General features: G+C 43.3%; 1 protein-coding gene across 2 annotated transcripts in view; it reads left to right on the top strand.

Annotated features, from left to right (window-relative positions):
- LOC148030347 (Lycopene beta/epsilon cyclase protein) overlaps positions 1 to 15191 on the top strand; it is a 217051-nt gene that overhangs the window by 23011 nt on the left and 178849 nt on the right. The window lies entirely within an intron of this gene.

Here is a 15191-nt window from a genome sequence, read left to right on the forward strand (position 1 = left end):
ATGTAAAATGTCATGTATAAATTTTGCATTTCATGCATGCTCTTTTGTTGTTACCTCTGCCATTGTCTTCATTTGTAGTCTTGCCCTTTGTCTTCAGTTTTCCTCAGCCTTTTCTCAGTTTTATATGCTATTGAGCTTAGGGTTTTCTCAGCTTTGTCTTAGTCTTACATGTGCTGTTAAGCATTGGGATATTACAGCAAGAAGTCAACATATCAGAGGTTTAGGAGTGATTTTATGGAAGGTGAGAATGTGTCAGTGACCTTCAAGCTATACAAACTCTTGTAATGCCTTATCAAATACATTCTACTTAGGAAAAACTTGGTCGATTCCTGAACCTTTTGGTTTCTTAGAGGGGGGGTGTGCATCATTCCCTTGTAGGTTTGAGCTTCTGAGACTGTGTTGGCAAGACTTATGCTGAAAAGTGCTCACGAACAATTTGAGTCACATACATTCTGGTATTACAGCCCACTGGACTGGTTGTTTACCAGCCATTGTGTTTGCGATGTACTTGTAGTCCTGCATAGTGCTTATTTTGTACTTTGTATTTTACATGGAGGTTTTCTTCCTGAGCTATTATTAATAGAAAGTTCTCTTCTTGCGGGGAAAAAAGTGCTCATGAAGATGTAAAGAATGGTCAATGTGGAAAGCAAGGCTGTTAGTGCTTATGACAGCATGGTGGCTCAAAGATGGCATGGATGCTCAGATCTTCATTGCTAAGGAAAATATATTCATATTGGCTTCTATACCTCACCTTGAGGAATCAAAAAGTATCTTTGCTTTTCAGACCTGATGCCATCTTGGCTCCTACTTTAAACCTGAAGCAAAGTTATGGGAAACGAGAAGATGATGAAAAGGTAAAAGTAGAGCTAAGTGGGTCAATGAAGTTGGCGAATATTGGTCAGAAGTTATCTTCTTGGAGGGCATGGAAGTGGCCCTGGGTCTACCTGAAGATTCAGAGGCTGTGCTTGAAACTTGTGGGCCCTGTAGGAAGGCAGTTTATCTAGAGGCAGCCCATTGTGGCATGTATCATCATCTTGATGAGTTTATCCTCACCTGCTGCAGCCCCATATCTTTTCATTGTCCATTTCTACAGGGGCTGGTTGTTGGGATTCATATGCAGTGGTTTCCCAACCTTTCCTTCTCTACTATGTGTTTCAACTTTTCAAGGTTGAAATTGTACACAAGGGGCTGAGATATTCTGAGTGCGATTGTGTTTTCTCAGGCATTCATTCTCCATTATTGGGTTTCAATTTTTGTGGTTGAAATTGTACAAGGGGCTGATAATACAATTATATTTTCTCAGCCATTCATTCTGTACTATTGCGTTTCAACTTTTCAAGGTCAAAAGTGTACAAGGGGCTGAGATATTCTCAGCGGGATTGTGTTTTTGCAGCCTTTCATTCTCTACCATCTATCGTCTTTCAACTTTCCAACATTAAATTGTGATTGCATGATCAACTCAACTCGTCTTTTTGGTGAGACCTCAATTGTACACTAGGGTTCGAATGCATGTGAACAAAAGGATTATAATCTTCTTTTTGGAGCAGCCATGTCATTCCATCTCTCTCTCTTTTTTTGTTTTGTAATGAGTCCATCTATGTGTGTGTGCCCATCTCCTAGTTGTGAGCCTTAGTTTGAGTCAGATGAGGACATTTGGAGCTTTGACATAGGTCGTCTCTGTTAGTTCCTTCTCCCTTTGTGGGCTGCCACATGGCATCTTCCACTTGGGCAGCTAGTTTTGTGGACAGCCTCTGCCTCCCCCCCCTTCCCCTCACCCCCAATTTTTTTTCTTTTGGAGAAAAGAAAATTCGACTAATGGTACCTCAGAGGGAAAATTTCCTTGAGGTTGAAAATACAGAGTACAAAGTATCAAAAGATGATGTACCAATGAGACAGTAGGGATTGTGGGGAGGAACATGGAGTGAACTCGGCAAACATGGAGAAGAGAAGAGAAGAGAGAAGAAACTCTGATGAATGGAACGATGAAGTTCGGAATTATGGAGTGAATGTGATCCAAGGGAACAAGGGTGGCGTTGCAAAAGGAAGATGATGGAGAGGCTGGAGAGAAGAGGTGACGGACTGAATGAATCAACCATAAGAAATGAATGAGAGAGTGGCCTATAAATAGGCACAATTAGTCTAGGATGGCACCCCTGTTTAGGGCTACAAATCCTAAACGCAAAGCGGAGAAAGAAAAAAACGCAAACTGCGGGTGAAGGGTTTCCCAACACCCCCTCTCAAGCCCAAAAAGGGGAACAAGAGAAGAGTAAGTTGGAGATGGAATGCTACATGTTGAAGAATGCTCATGTAGTAGGTGCCACTTGGACAATGTCCCTCGTGGGAAAATTGTTTATGTGCCCAAGCGCCCTAGTACAAAGATGATGAAATCATGCAATGCATAGTAGGACTGTTGGACCATAAGGATATACCGAGAACCATAAGGATATATCCATACTCGATCTCAAGAGTTGGCTCCATATTGACCAAGTGACCAAGGCAAGAAGGAGAGGAAGAAGAAGATGTAGAGGATCCCTAAAATCCAAGATTTCCACTTGAAAGGTAACCTATAGTAAAGAACAATACATAGAGTGAAGTGGAGAACCTGAAACTCAACCTCAGGAGAGAAGCCACTAGCTGCGTGTATCCATGCAAGAAGGAATACAAAGGCCTCATCACCAAGTCACGGTTGAACCTCCAAGGCCCTGATCTAGGTAGATCCTCGAGATCTTGGGTATCAATAGGTGAGATGACCGTTGGAAGGAAGGCATCCCATCCAAGGGTAGAAGAAGAAAGTAAGAGGCCCCCACTAGGGTGTGCGAAGGATTGAGCAGTGGGGATGGGGACCCCCTTTGAAACTGCAGGAATAGGAGCCTCCTCTAAAGTCGCAGTAGATGTAGATGCCTTCTCGAAGGGCAAAGAAAGATCAGCCCCCTTTGAATCCCCATCTGAGGTAGATAGGGAATCTAAAAGCTCATGGATCACGAACGCCGAAATATTTGAGGATGAAGGAAGTTCCGCCGTTGGTGCCGAAGAAGGTATCTGGGGTGGTGAAGAATTCCCAGAGGTGGCCTCTCGAACATGAGTAGGTGAGGGTGAAGGGTGGGGCTCAGACTGAGAGCAATGAGTGGGCAACATTCGTTGCTTTTCAATGGATCGAACCGGGAAGCCGAAGAAGAGGAAGGAGTTGAGCAGCCATTGTCTCTCGAAGGAGCGAGCTGACGAGGAGACAGTATCAAACAATCACTGTCTCTCGGTGGAGCGGACTGTAGAACCGCGAGGCATGGTAACCACTATACCTGAAAATAGGTGGGAGAAGACTGCCGTTGGCATTGCGATGATCTCTAGGGGGTTGTAGCGCCAATCGATCTTCCAGGTGCTTGAAAGGACGTAGTGCACATTGGATGCGTCTTATTGCCTTAAGCATAGTACTCTGATAGCTGATGCAGAATGATCTTTGTGGCCGAGAAAGGAGAGGTGGCACAAGGAGTGCCTAGTAGAAGACGCATATACTCCGAGGGGGTGGGGAGCAAATGTCGAAGTCGGCAAGCATTGGTGGCGTGTCCGGTGATGCAACAGAAGGAGCACCCAGTAGTCTGGTCATTTGTTGGTAAAGAAGCCATGGGTACCAGTGTGCCTTGTTGAAGAAGGAAGAGGTCAGCTACGAACCACGAACCGCAATGTCCGCCTCAAAGGGTGTGAGGGCAGTGTGAAGCACGAACCACAATGTCTGCCCCAAGGGGTGGGAGGGTAGTGGAAGGGCTGGAAGTGAGCTGCCAATGGGAGGAGGATGTTACCAGCAATAAAAGGTTGCAACCAATAGAAAAACATAGGCGACGAGAGAGAAAGACTAAAAATGCAGGTGAGGAGAGAGAATGACTGAAAACCTTACGGAAAAAAAAAGAATGACTGAAAACGCAGGAAAAACCAGCAATAGCAATCGGCATGCTAAAATCAGCTCCGAACTGTGTGTGATAGGCTGTAAACAGCAATGTCCAGCTTGCACCACGATGTCCTGCCCGTTTGGGGTGTGTGGGTAGCAAGCTGAAATACCCGAAATCTGCAAAAACGAGATTGTTTTCTGAATGGAGAGTGATCAGCAACAATCACTTTGCTGTAAACAGTTGCAAACTATGGGTGGAAGGTTGGAAACAGGTGCCAGACTGTAGATGATAGCAAGGGACAGTTGAGACTATGATGCATAGAAACAGGGAATGGCTGTTCCGGCCTGTAGGAACGGTTTAACACGTTCCAGATCCTTGGAGGAGGTGAAACGGCCAGGGAACATTCCTTGATGTTCCCTGCTGTTCCCTAATTGGAACAGTTGTTCGAGGCCTGTTGACAAAAAATTTACATTTTTCCACATTTTTTCTTTTTGCTTGTATCACACTCCTACCACATGTTCACCTATCTCCATTGCCTAATGTACCACACTAATCTCTCTCTCTCTCTCTATCTATTGAATATTCAAAGTGTCAAGACAACCCACAAGCCAATTAGGAGTCCATGCAAAGCTCAAATTTGATGCATTATGAACTCTTGCAAATCACAATCAAATTTCAGCCTATTCTCAATTCCAAGATAACCATCCATTTATATTGTCTAATTTCAAAGAAAACTAGAATAATTGGGGCAATTTGGAGCTGAGGGGGTAATCGAGTCAATTTTGGGACATTCAGGTCAATTTGGAGCATTGAGGGGTATTGGGGCAATTAGAGGGACATTCTTTGGGGCAACTTGGTCTTGCAAGGCATATTTGGGGCACTTAAGTTATGTGCCGTTCCCCCCCGTTTCCGTTCCTCCACCTTGGACGTTCCCCTCGTTCTAGGGGGTCCCGTTCCCCGTTCCAGGTAACTATGCTGTCCTCCACGAAAGAGGTGTGGCAAGCAAGCTGAAAACACCTGAAACCTGCAAAAACTAGATTTTGATGCAACGGAAGAAGAAGAGAAGTGGATGCCCAACCCAACATCGGTCTTTGCCATCATTGGAGTGGAGGATCTTTGCTGTTGTTTGAGCAAATCGAGCTCTAATACCATGTCAAAAGATGACGTACCAGCGAGATAGTAGGGTTTGTGGGGAGGAACACGGAGCAAACTTAGCAAACATGTAGAAGAGAAGAGAGAAGAAACTCTGATGAATGGAATGATAAAGTTCTGAATCATGGAGTGAACGTGATACAAGGGTGCCATAGCACAAGGAAGATGATGAAGACAACCACGAACCATGAACCGCAATGTCCTCCTGAAGGGGTGTGAGGGTAATGGTTTGAATGAATCAGCCGTAAGGAATGAATGAGAGAGTGGCCTATAAATAGACACAACCAGTCTAGGATGGCGCCTTTTTTTGGCGCTACAAACCCCAAACGCAAACACAAAACGCAAAACGCAGAAATGCAAAAATACAAACTGCTGGTGAAGGGTTTCTCAACACACAGCAGGTCTTGCAGAGAGCACCTCATTAATTATTAAACCTTCGTGTCTACTTGCGACTGCTTTTCCTGCTTCCTACTTGTTGTTTTTTGCAGTTCTAGACATCTCCTCCAGGAGAGGACATCCTTGAGTGCTTTGTTTTGTAGTCTTGAGCTCTTCAATCTGTTGTGCTGCTACTCCCGGAGTGTTTCACCTCATCATTCATTCAACCATATTTGTGTTTTATGCTGCTGGTCACTCTGCATTGCTCTATCTTCATCAAAATAACTCTTTTCATCCCTAACAACTCTTGAGGACCACATTATGCTCTCTTTGCTGTTGTCATTCTGCTCCATCACCTAGAAGATATCATTGTCTTTTTCTCCCTCCCAGCCTCCCTTTTGTAACAACCTTGATCATAAAAACTTTTTTTAAAACAGCCACCAGCTGCACCACAAGGACGTCAACTTTGTCATCATCAATGACATCACACTCGTTGAGCTGAAAGGTGATCCGAGGTCACCCAGTGCAAAGTCACCATCATCATCATCATTGAATCAATGCAAAGCAATCATTACTGATCCCGGATAAGTTTAGCAGAGAAAAACCTATACACAGCTCCACAAAGGTCAATGAGCATAGAGATAGCCAAAGGCTATATAAGGCTTAGAGCCTTAAGCTAGTGGGATTATTGTCTCTCTTTGCCTATCGTGCTGTTAGACTAAAAGAGAGAATTAAAAGGAAGAGAGAGAGAGAGAGAGAGAGAGAGAGAGAGAGAGAGAGAGAGAGAGAGAGAGAGAGAGAGAGAGAGAGAGAGAGAGAGAGAGAGAGAGAGAGAGAGAGAGAGAGGACCCAGAAGGAAAAAAAGCGATGGCGGGAGCGAGCTCTGAACCCTACTGTCGGCCCGTTATTTCTGCGCCCGTCTGGCCTGTCGCCGCCGTTGCCTGACCCATTCGCGCCAGTCGCCGCCGTCGCCTGATCCGTCCATGCCCGTCCGCGCCCGTCTGCGCCTGTCCGTGCCCGAACCCTGCCCGACGAACCCTCCCCGACGTCGACCTGATCATTTGCGAGCCCCCCCGCGCACGACTGTGCCGTTTTCCCTGTCCGGTGGTATCATCTTCTCATTAAAGATCATCAATTGCTGGGTATGAAATCTAATACTGTATGGGGATTGCGGAAATCTCAGTCATGGTGGAAGGCAACTGTGATGGAGGGCTGGTTGAATAAGACACCTTTCAAATGCAAGGTCTTTCTTTGGCGGGTGATGTTTGGTGGTCTTCCTCTTGCCTCGGGGCTTTCCAAGTAGAGAATCTCAAACGGCAATTGTTTCTTCTGTACCACTACTGTGGAATCGGCCTGACATCGGTTTATTTCTTGCCCGCTCGCCAAGAATATCTAGTCACTCTTGTCACAAGTTTGGCGCGCAGTGGTGGGGTCCTCACTAACCCCTTTCGATTGGGTTTTTGTGCGCCCAAAATACCCCACACCGCCACAGTTGCATATGAAGATCTTATTCCACTTTTTCAGATACTGGGGATGCTGGCACATTTGGACCACGCGGAATGCCTTTCTTTTTGATTCGGCCTCTAATGTACCGAGACACATTGCCCGGCTTAAAGGTTTCTTGCATTGGCAGATAGATCTCATTCAGCACTTGGACTTGCTCCCTCGGGAGGACTTGCTTCCCTGGCATAGGGCAATTTCCTCTAGGTCTTTGCCATGACTTGTGTAACTTTTTCGTGGCTTAGTACTGGGATTTTACACACGTTGGCCTAGGACCCTTGTGTATCTTGTAATCATGTAAACTTGTACCTTTTATTAATTAATACAATTACCTTTTACGCGAGAGAGAGAGAGAGAGAGAGAGAGAGAGAGAGAGAGAGTTGTTAGTGGTTGTTGTCATGGGAACTGACCTAGTTTTACAATAGATTGTTGCCTTTCATGAGAGGGCAGCCATCCTTTATTTTAGGACAAGATTCCTTTGATTGCTCAGATCTGCACTTGGCTGTAGTTCATGCTTGTGAGTGATGATGCATGTCATGATGATGTTCCTGGGCAAGTGCAGGCTCCTCTTGTGTAAGAGATTTATAATGGACCAAAGGGGTTTTTTGAGGTCCTTTTTCGCACTCCGGATGTGTGTGCTTGCATTATGCAACGTATTTCTTTGTTTTTGGATGGTCAGTTGGTCCATATGGTCCCATGGAGGCCTATGACTGAGTTTCAGGAGGTTCTTAAGCAGCATGCCCAATCTGGGTGGAGGTAGTTAATTTTCCTGCACATCTTTGGAGACTTATTTCTTTGGTTTTGAGATGCCTTGGTGAGGTGTTGGTGGAGCCCCATTTGGCCTCTCGTAATAGAAACATGGCCATTATGCTTTGGGGCACCGAGACATCTTGGCCTACTAAAATTCGTTTTGAGGTCCCTGGGTTGTAGGTGTTGGGTTTTGAGCTCAAATGGGGGGCCCCATTTGGCCTCCTGTAATAGGAACAGGGCCATTATGCTTTGGGGCACCAGGACACCTTGGCCCACTAAAATTCGTTTTGAGGTCCTTGGGTTGCATACATTGGTTTTTGAGCCGAAATGGGGGGACATTTGCTGGACATTGCTTTTGATGTGGTCAACTGAGCCATTTGATTTTTGAATGTGATAGTAGCCTTAAGGTTGCATACATTGGTTTTTGAGCTGAAATGGGGGGACATTTGCTGGACATTGCTTTTGATGTGGCCAACTGAGCCATTTTATTTTTGAATGTGATAGTAACCTTGAGGTTTTGCAGTGTTCTTTGGACCCTGATATGGATATGCAAGAGCGTGATTCCTAGCCGTTGACTCAATATGTTGCTCCTCCTGTGCCTCTTGCCTTGTATGGACATGATAATGGAAATAAGGATGTTTCCCAGGTTGGTATTGAGCCTGAGTTGCATTCTGCTGGTCGGTATTAGCGTCCTTAGGATGATTTTTGGGTCATTGTGATTAGACGCAATGCTTGACAGGAATCTCGTTCGACTGTTGCTCACCCATCTCCTTATACTGTTACTCAGACTTTTCAACGCAAAGATAAGGGTTTTAACATGAAACCTCAATCTTCGCGCATACCTGTAGTGGTATGGTTGATAAAAGTGCTTTTGATTTTGCTTTGTGCTTTGATGCTCGTGGGGGGCTTTGCTTCCTCGGGATGTTTTTAGTTCTTAGCAATAGCAATTCCCTTCTTGTGGTGATCCACTAGTTCTCTCTCTTTTTGTTTATCATGAGACTTCCTTATGGAATGTTGAAGGCCTTTCTTCTAGTAGTAAGCAATATAAGTTATGGAGAATTGTTTTTGTTGGTAATTGGGATGTTTTTTGTGCTGTGGAGGACAAACAACATGCTTTGGTAGGTTCTTATGTATATAAGGATTATATAGTGTTTTTTAGTGGATAGGTTCCACATAAATCTAGAGTTAATGTTGGTTGTTTGATCTTCTTTGCAACCATCCCTGGTTTCTTAGGATGCTTGCGGCAGATTTGTGATTTTGAAAATCATATATCAGGGTGAGATTTTGTGGGTGGTGGGCGCCTATGCTTCTTCTACTACTCGGAAACGCCATCAGCTTTGGGATGACTTGCATTGCCTTTTCATGGCTCATCAAGGTTTTGTTATTGGTGATTTTAATACATGGGTATTTGCGGATCAGGCAACTTCACCTCACTCAGTCATGGATGCTCTTGAGCGTTAAGCTTGGGATGCATTGATAGCTCTGTCTCTGAAACAAGACATGTGGTCTTGGATGTATCCTTCCCAGTTTGGATATATTTATCACTCTCTTTAGCATCTAGATACTTGGGCTAGACTTGATAGGATATACATTTTGTCGGAGCGATTTCTTTCTTCTAGCTATTATGGGAGCACTAGACTATGCTCCGGAGACTAGACTAGATGGAATACAAGAATTCTGATTACAAGATAATCCCACGTAGGGGCACAAGAAACAATGATAACTTAACAATATATCAAAAATCTCACAACCTGGGACTGTAGGTATAGACAATATGACTTGATAGGATATGAAGAATCCCATAATGCGGAATTATATGTATGAATATAAGATATCAGAATTACAAGGTCTCCTTTGAGGGGGATGAACAAGATACAAGATAGTTCTAGATAAGATCTCGTACTACGAGATTACAAGGTAATAAGACAACAGGAGTATAATGGAAGATAAGACAAGACTAGGTACCATGACTAGACAAGAACTAAAACTAGAACTCGAAGTTACTTACTTGGTGGTCTCGACTTCTTCAACTCCCAAGATTGGCATTGGTAAGACTGAGGAGCTCTATGGCGAGCCCCTCCTTTTATAGGTGTTGGAGGGCGGCTAAAGATATTTTAGAATGTTTCGTGATGACATCATCGATGTCGTAAGCAATGACATGGCATATTTTCTAGAAGGTTCTATGATGACATGGCAAGAGTTGGTTCACATGGTTGGCTCGAGGATGTCGTGTTAAGAATGTCTTTGCATGGGGTCAGGATTCATATGGCATGAGCAAGAATTAATCCGTACACTTGATCATGGCATGTCCATGACACCACCTCCTCCTCTAGCGACGAGTTCCACGAGGAATGGCTTGGTGGTTTGGTTCAAGTTTCGTTGGAATCCTCTTGTGAAATTCTTTATGAGAGGTTCTCTTTGGAGATATTTTGTAGGTTCCCAAGTGCAATCATTGATGTCATATTCTTTTCACTTGAACAAGGTATTCCAACCGACCTCTGGAGATTCTCGAGTCGAAGATATGCTTGATCTCAAATTCTTCATGATCTTCAATTTTGACAGGTGGTTGGGGATTAGATCTCTCCTCTCTTAGTGGATGGTGAGCTATGGTATGGCTCGAGCAAGGAAACTGTTGGAGCTCAGCTAGAGGGGTGAGCCGCAGTTTGAGGAGTGAGAGTGACAAAGAGTCAGAGAGAGTGAAAGTGCGACTAGATTTGAGTGTACCAACAATGTGTTGGTACACAAAGAATAAAATGTATTTATACTTGGAGCACGTAAGGGTGCATTCACATGTACAACGAAATAATGTATGTACTATACACGGAGGTGGAAAGAGCCTTTATCCCAACAACCTCCCCACTTAAATGTCCGAAGTCAACCTCTAACCAACTCCCACTAGTCGTATGCAATGCTCATGTTGAGCTTTGCTTAGACTTTTAGTGAGAACATTTGCGGGGTTGTCCTGTGTTTTGATCTTGGTCAATGTGATTAGACCATCTTCTAGAATCTGTGTGATAAAGTGATATCGCACATCTATATGCTTTGCGCGTGAATGATACGTGGAATTCTTAGCCAGATAGACAACACTTTGGCTATCACATCCCAATACTGCAGTACCCATAGACATGCTGAGATCCTCTGCAAGTCTGCTCAATCAAATAGCTTCCTTAGAGGCTTCAGTAGCTGATATGTATTCAACTTCAATAGTACTCAGTGCGATGATGTTCTGCAACCTGGAACACCAAGAAACGGTCCCATTAGCAATTGTAAAGACATACCTGCTAGTGGACCTACGAGTGTCCAAGTCACCTGCCATGTGTGTATCACAAGAACCCTGCAAACTAAGTGCACCCTGCCCATAGCAAATACACTTTCTTTGTGTACCTTTAGGTATCGAAGAATACACTCGACAGCCTCCCAATGTGTTTTGCCAAGATTTGACATAAACCTGCTAACAACTCCCACTGCATGAGGAATGTCTGGACGAGTAGCAACCATAGCATACATAAGAGAGCCACAAGTTGATGCATAAGGGGCTCCCTTCACAGCATTGGCTTCCACGTCATCTTTTGGGCTGTTGGCTTTACTAAGCTTAAGATAAGGAGGTAAGAGTACCCCAAAAGGCCTAGCTTCAGCCATGTTAAATTTGTCCAGTACCTTTTCAATGTACTTTTCTTGAGATAAAAACAACAATTTCTGCATTCTATCTCTGCGAATCCTCTCGCCCCAAATATGCTCAGCATTCCCCAAACCTTTCATGGAGAAGGCTGATCTTTGAGAGCATCCAAGCTAGTCTTTCTTTTCCCAGCTAGCAACGTATCATCCACATACAAAACTAGTATGATGGGGCTGCCATTTGTATCCTTTTTCATGTACAAACAATGATCTGCGTGGCTGTGTTTAAATCCATGAGATAGCATAAAAGTGCCAAACTTTTTGTACCACTGCCGTGGTGCTTCCTTTAGCCCATATAGGCTGCGTTTTAGTTTACACACCATCTGCTCTTTTCCAGGAACTACAAAGCCCTTGGGCTGTTTCATGTAGATTTCTTCATCAATGTCACCATGGAGAAAAGCTGTTTTCACATCCATTTGGTATAGCTCTAAGTCCAATACAACAGTGAGAGCAAAAAGCACACGTAGAGTGGTCATCTTCACAATAGGTGAGAAGACCTCTTGGAAGTCGATCCCTTCCTTGTGTGCATACCCTTTAGCAATCAGTCTTGCCTTGTACTTGGATTTCCTATCAACTGTCTTTACTTTGTAAACCCATTTGTTTGGAAGAGGTTGCCTTCCTTTGGCAAACGACACAAGATCCCAAGTATCATTAGCATAGTGAGATTTAATTTGCATAGCTAGCTCCCAAAATTGGGTCTACATCTGGAGGTATGTCATTTTCAGCATCTATTGGCTGCTGTAAGCCATTTTCAGCATGCTATACAGCACCTTCACCAACACCTGCATTTTCATAATCAGCAAGTCTATCTTGTTGTCCATGACCTTCTTGTGTTTCTATTTGTTGTCCATCATCATTTGGGGCTCAAAAATAGCCTGCTGATTCATCAGTTTCAGCCTGTGGTACAACACCATGAGGCTCATCATCTGAAGTAATAGGTGGCTGCAAATTCTGAAATTTGACATTTTCATATCTTCATTAGAGGCTAATGTACCTTTCAGCATTTTTGCCTCATTAGACACAACATTATAACTGCGAATAATTTTCTTGGACTGAGGTAACTACACTTTGTAGCCAAATTCACCCTCATCACCATAGCCCATTTAAATGCCTTTGGTGGATTTTGGGTCAAGTTTGTTTCTTAGCTCATCTCGAACATGCACAAAAGCATCACAGCCAAATATGCGTAAATGGTCATATGAGGCTGATTTGCTAGACCAAACCTCCTCAGGGATGCCATTATTTAAGGACCTGTTTGGAGAGCAGTTGCAAATGTGAACCGCCGTTTTGAGTGCCTCTCCTTAAAGTTCATGAGGGAGATTAGCAGTGGATGCTGGGTGTAAAGGCTCTTTATGCTCTCTCCCGTGTATATATTTCTTCACACATGTGAACCCACCCTAACGGGTGTAGGTGTATCGTACCCTAAGTATAAATACATTCTTTTATTCTTTGTGTGTACCACACTGGTACACACCTATCTGTCGACTCACTCTCACACTATCGCATTGTTCAGCATTGTTGAGCACCTCGACTATTGTGCATGCCCTCTCTCTCCGCTTCTGTTTCTGCTCGTGCTCATCAAACTGGTATCAGAGCTGCAATGGTTTTTTGCATGCCATAGACAATAGTCGCCAGCTTCAAGCTCAATATGGTAGCGACAGCTGTCAGGCTTAGGTTACACGCAGGAGTGTTACAGGCGTAACAGTCTGGGGACTATTAAAGAGCGGGCAACCAGTCAAGCATCCAGTCAATAATGGATGGGCGTGGATTGACGACTAGTCAATGGACTGACAATTGACGAACTGACGACGAGTGACGGGCAATTGCACGTGTTGTGCGATTGAAGGAGGTGTGCGTCAGACCTGCACGCCTGATGGGGACAGCGTGTCAGGCTGCACGGACGATGGATGTCACACGACCGTACAGATGATGGCCAGAAAGTCAACAACCCATTTTCTTTTCTTCATTTCATCTTGTTTTCGCCTCTCTACCGGGTGTTCACACATACAAGCACAAAGTACAAATCTGTGCAAATCTGTTTCTCAAAATTTGGGTTTTTTTCCAGATTTGATGATAGACACATGATTCAGTGATTTCTGAACCATAAATTGTAGACAATAAGTGCATGAGTCTTAGAAAATTTGGGGATTTTCCGATTCAAGTGAAATTTTCTCTTGGTTGAGCTAGTTTCTTGGAAATTTGTGCACTCTTGGACCTCGAAAATTGGGCCTTTTGCAGAATTTGTGAAATTTCTACAACATTTACTCGTACTTGATGCTCGGGAAGATGTATTTATGCAAGCATAGAGTGCAAATCTGTGCAAATCTGTTTCTCAAAATTTGGGGCTTTTCCTAGATTTGATAACAGACACATGATTCAGTGATTTCTGAACCATAAATTGCAGAAAATGAGTGCATGAGTCTTGGAAATTTTTGTGATTTTCCGATTAAAGTGAAATTTTTGCTTGGTTGAGCTAGTTTCTTGGAAATTTGTGCACTCTTGGACCCCGAAAATTGGGGCTTTTGCAGAATTCATGAAATTTCTGCAACATTTACCCATACTTGATGCTTGTGAAGATGTATTTATGCAATTGGAGCAGAGTCAGTGCAGAAATTTTGGGATTTTTCACATTGGTGATGTATTTTGAGTTGTTTTGAGACTGAAAAGTGCAATTTGCAGCAGATTCACTGCTGAGTGGGAGTCTTTTAAGTTTTGGATGCTTCAAATGTTGAAAAAGGGCAGCTTCTCTTGGTACATCTATTGCTGAATACTCATTATGCAGTGAAACAGTGGTAAATTTAGCATTTGGATCATTGCATTTGGGAATTTCGGTGATGTATTACTGAAGTGGGAGCTATCCTTAATGCAAATGTATTAGATTTGATTCGTGAATATGCTGTAATCAGTACTTGAGACTGAAATTTGCAGCTAAACATTTGCATCTTGGATATCTTGGAAGTATAAGAGTGTGTCCTTGTTGTTACAATTTAGCAACCTTGCTAGTAGCTGAAAGCATTCAGCCGTTTATTGCAGCTGTGTATTGCTGAAGATGGCTGGTAGTGCATCTACATCTGACACAAAGAATCTCTTTGAGATTTGTAAATTCGACGGTAGTGGTTTTGATCTTTGGAAAGATTGTATGCAGGGTACACTTTTTCTAAAGGATTGTGATGATGCTTTAGAAGAACATAAGCCTGTTGCTTTGTTAAATGAGGATTGGGCTAAAATGAATAAAAATGCCATTACTTACATTAAAATGGCCGTCATAGATGATATCTTGGTTGATATAAAGGGGTTTGATATTGCCTATGTAGTTTGGGAGAAACTCAAGGCTACTTATGAGAATACAACTCCTGTGAATGAAGTACATCTCATGCGGAAGTTGGTCAACTTGAAGCTTGATGAGTCCAAGCCTGTCTCAGAGCATTTGAATGCCTTTACCGGTATTTTAAGTAAGTTACATGATGTAGGTTTGCTAGCTTTTGATTCTAAATTGAGGGCTATTTTCTTGTTCATGACCTTGCTTGATTCATGGGAAGTATTAGTTGTGTCTTTGAGCAATAACCTCAACTTGACATTTGATGGTGTGCGTGGTTCTATTCTAAATGAAGAGATTAGACACGAGGCAAGTGGAAAAAACAGTGGATCAGTCTATAATGTAAGAGGAAAAACTGAAAAAAGATATAATGCTGCAAATAAAAGCAGAAATCGTAGCAAAAGCAAGGAAAGATAGCAAGATGTAACTTGTTATCAATGTGGTCGCAAAGGGCATAAAATTCCCGATTGCAGATACTTTAAAAGAGAACAAAAACGCAAGATGCAGGGTAATACAAAAGGCAAAAAGAATGACAAGAATGG

The sequence above is a fragment of the Lygodium microphyllum genome, chromosome 10 (assembly GCF_053477565.2).
Source record: "Lygodium microphyllum isolate KBCC chromosome 10, Lygodium_microphyllum_v1.1.10, whole genome shotgun sequence".
NCBI classification, from domain to species: Eukaryota; Viridiplantae; Streptophyta; class Polypodiopsida; order Schizaeales; family Lygodiaceae; genus Lygodium; species Lygodium microphyllum.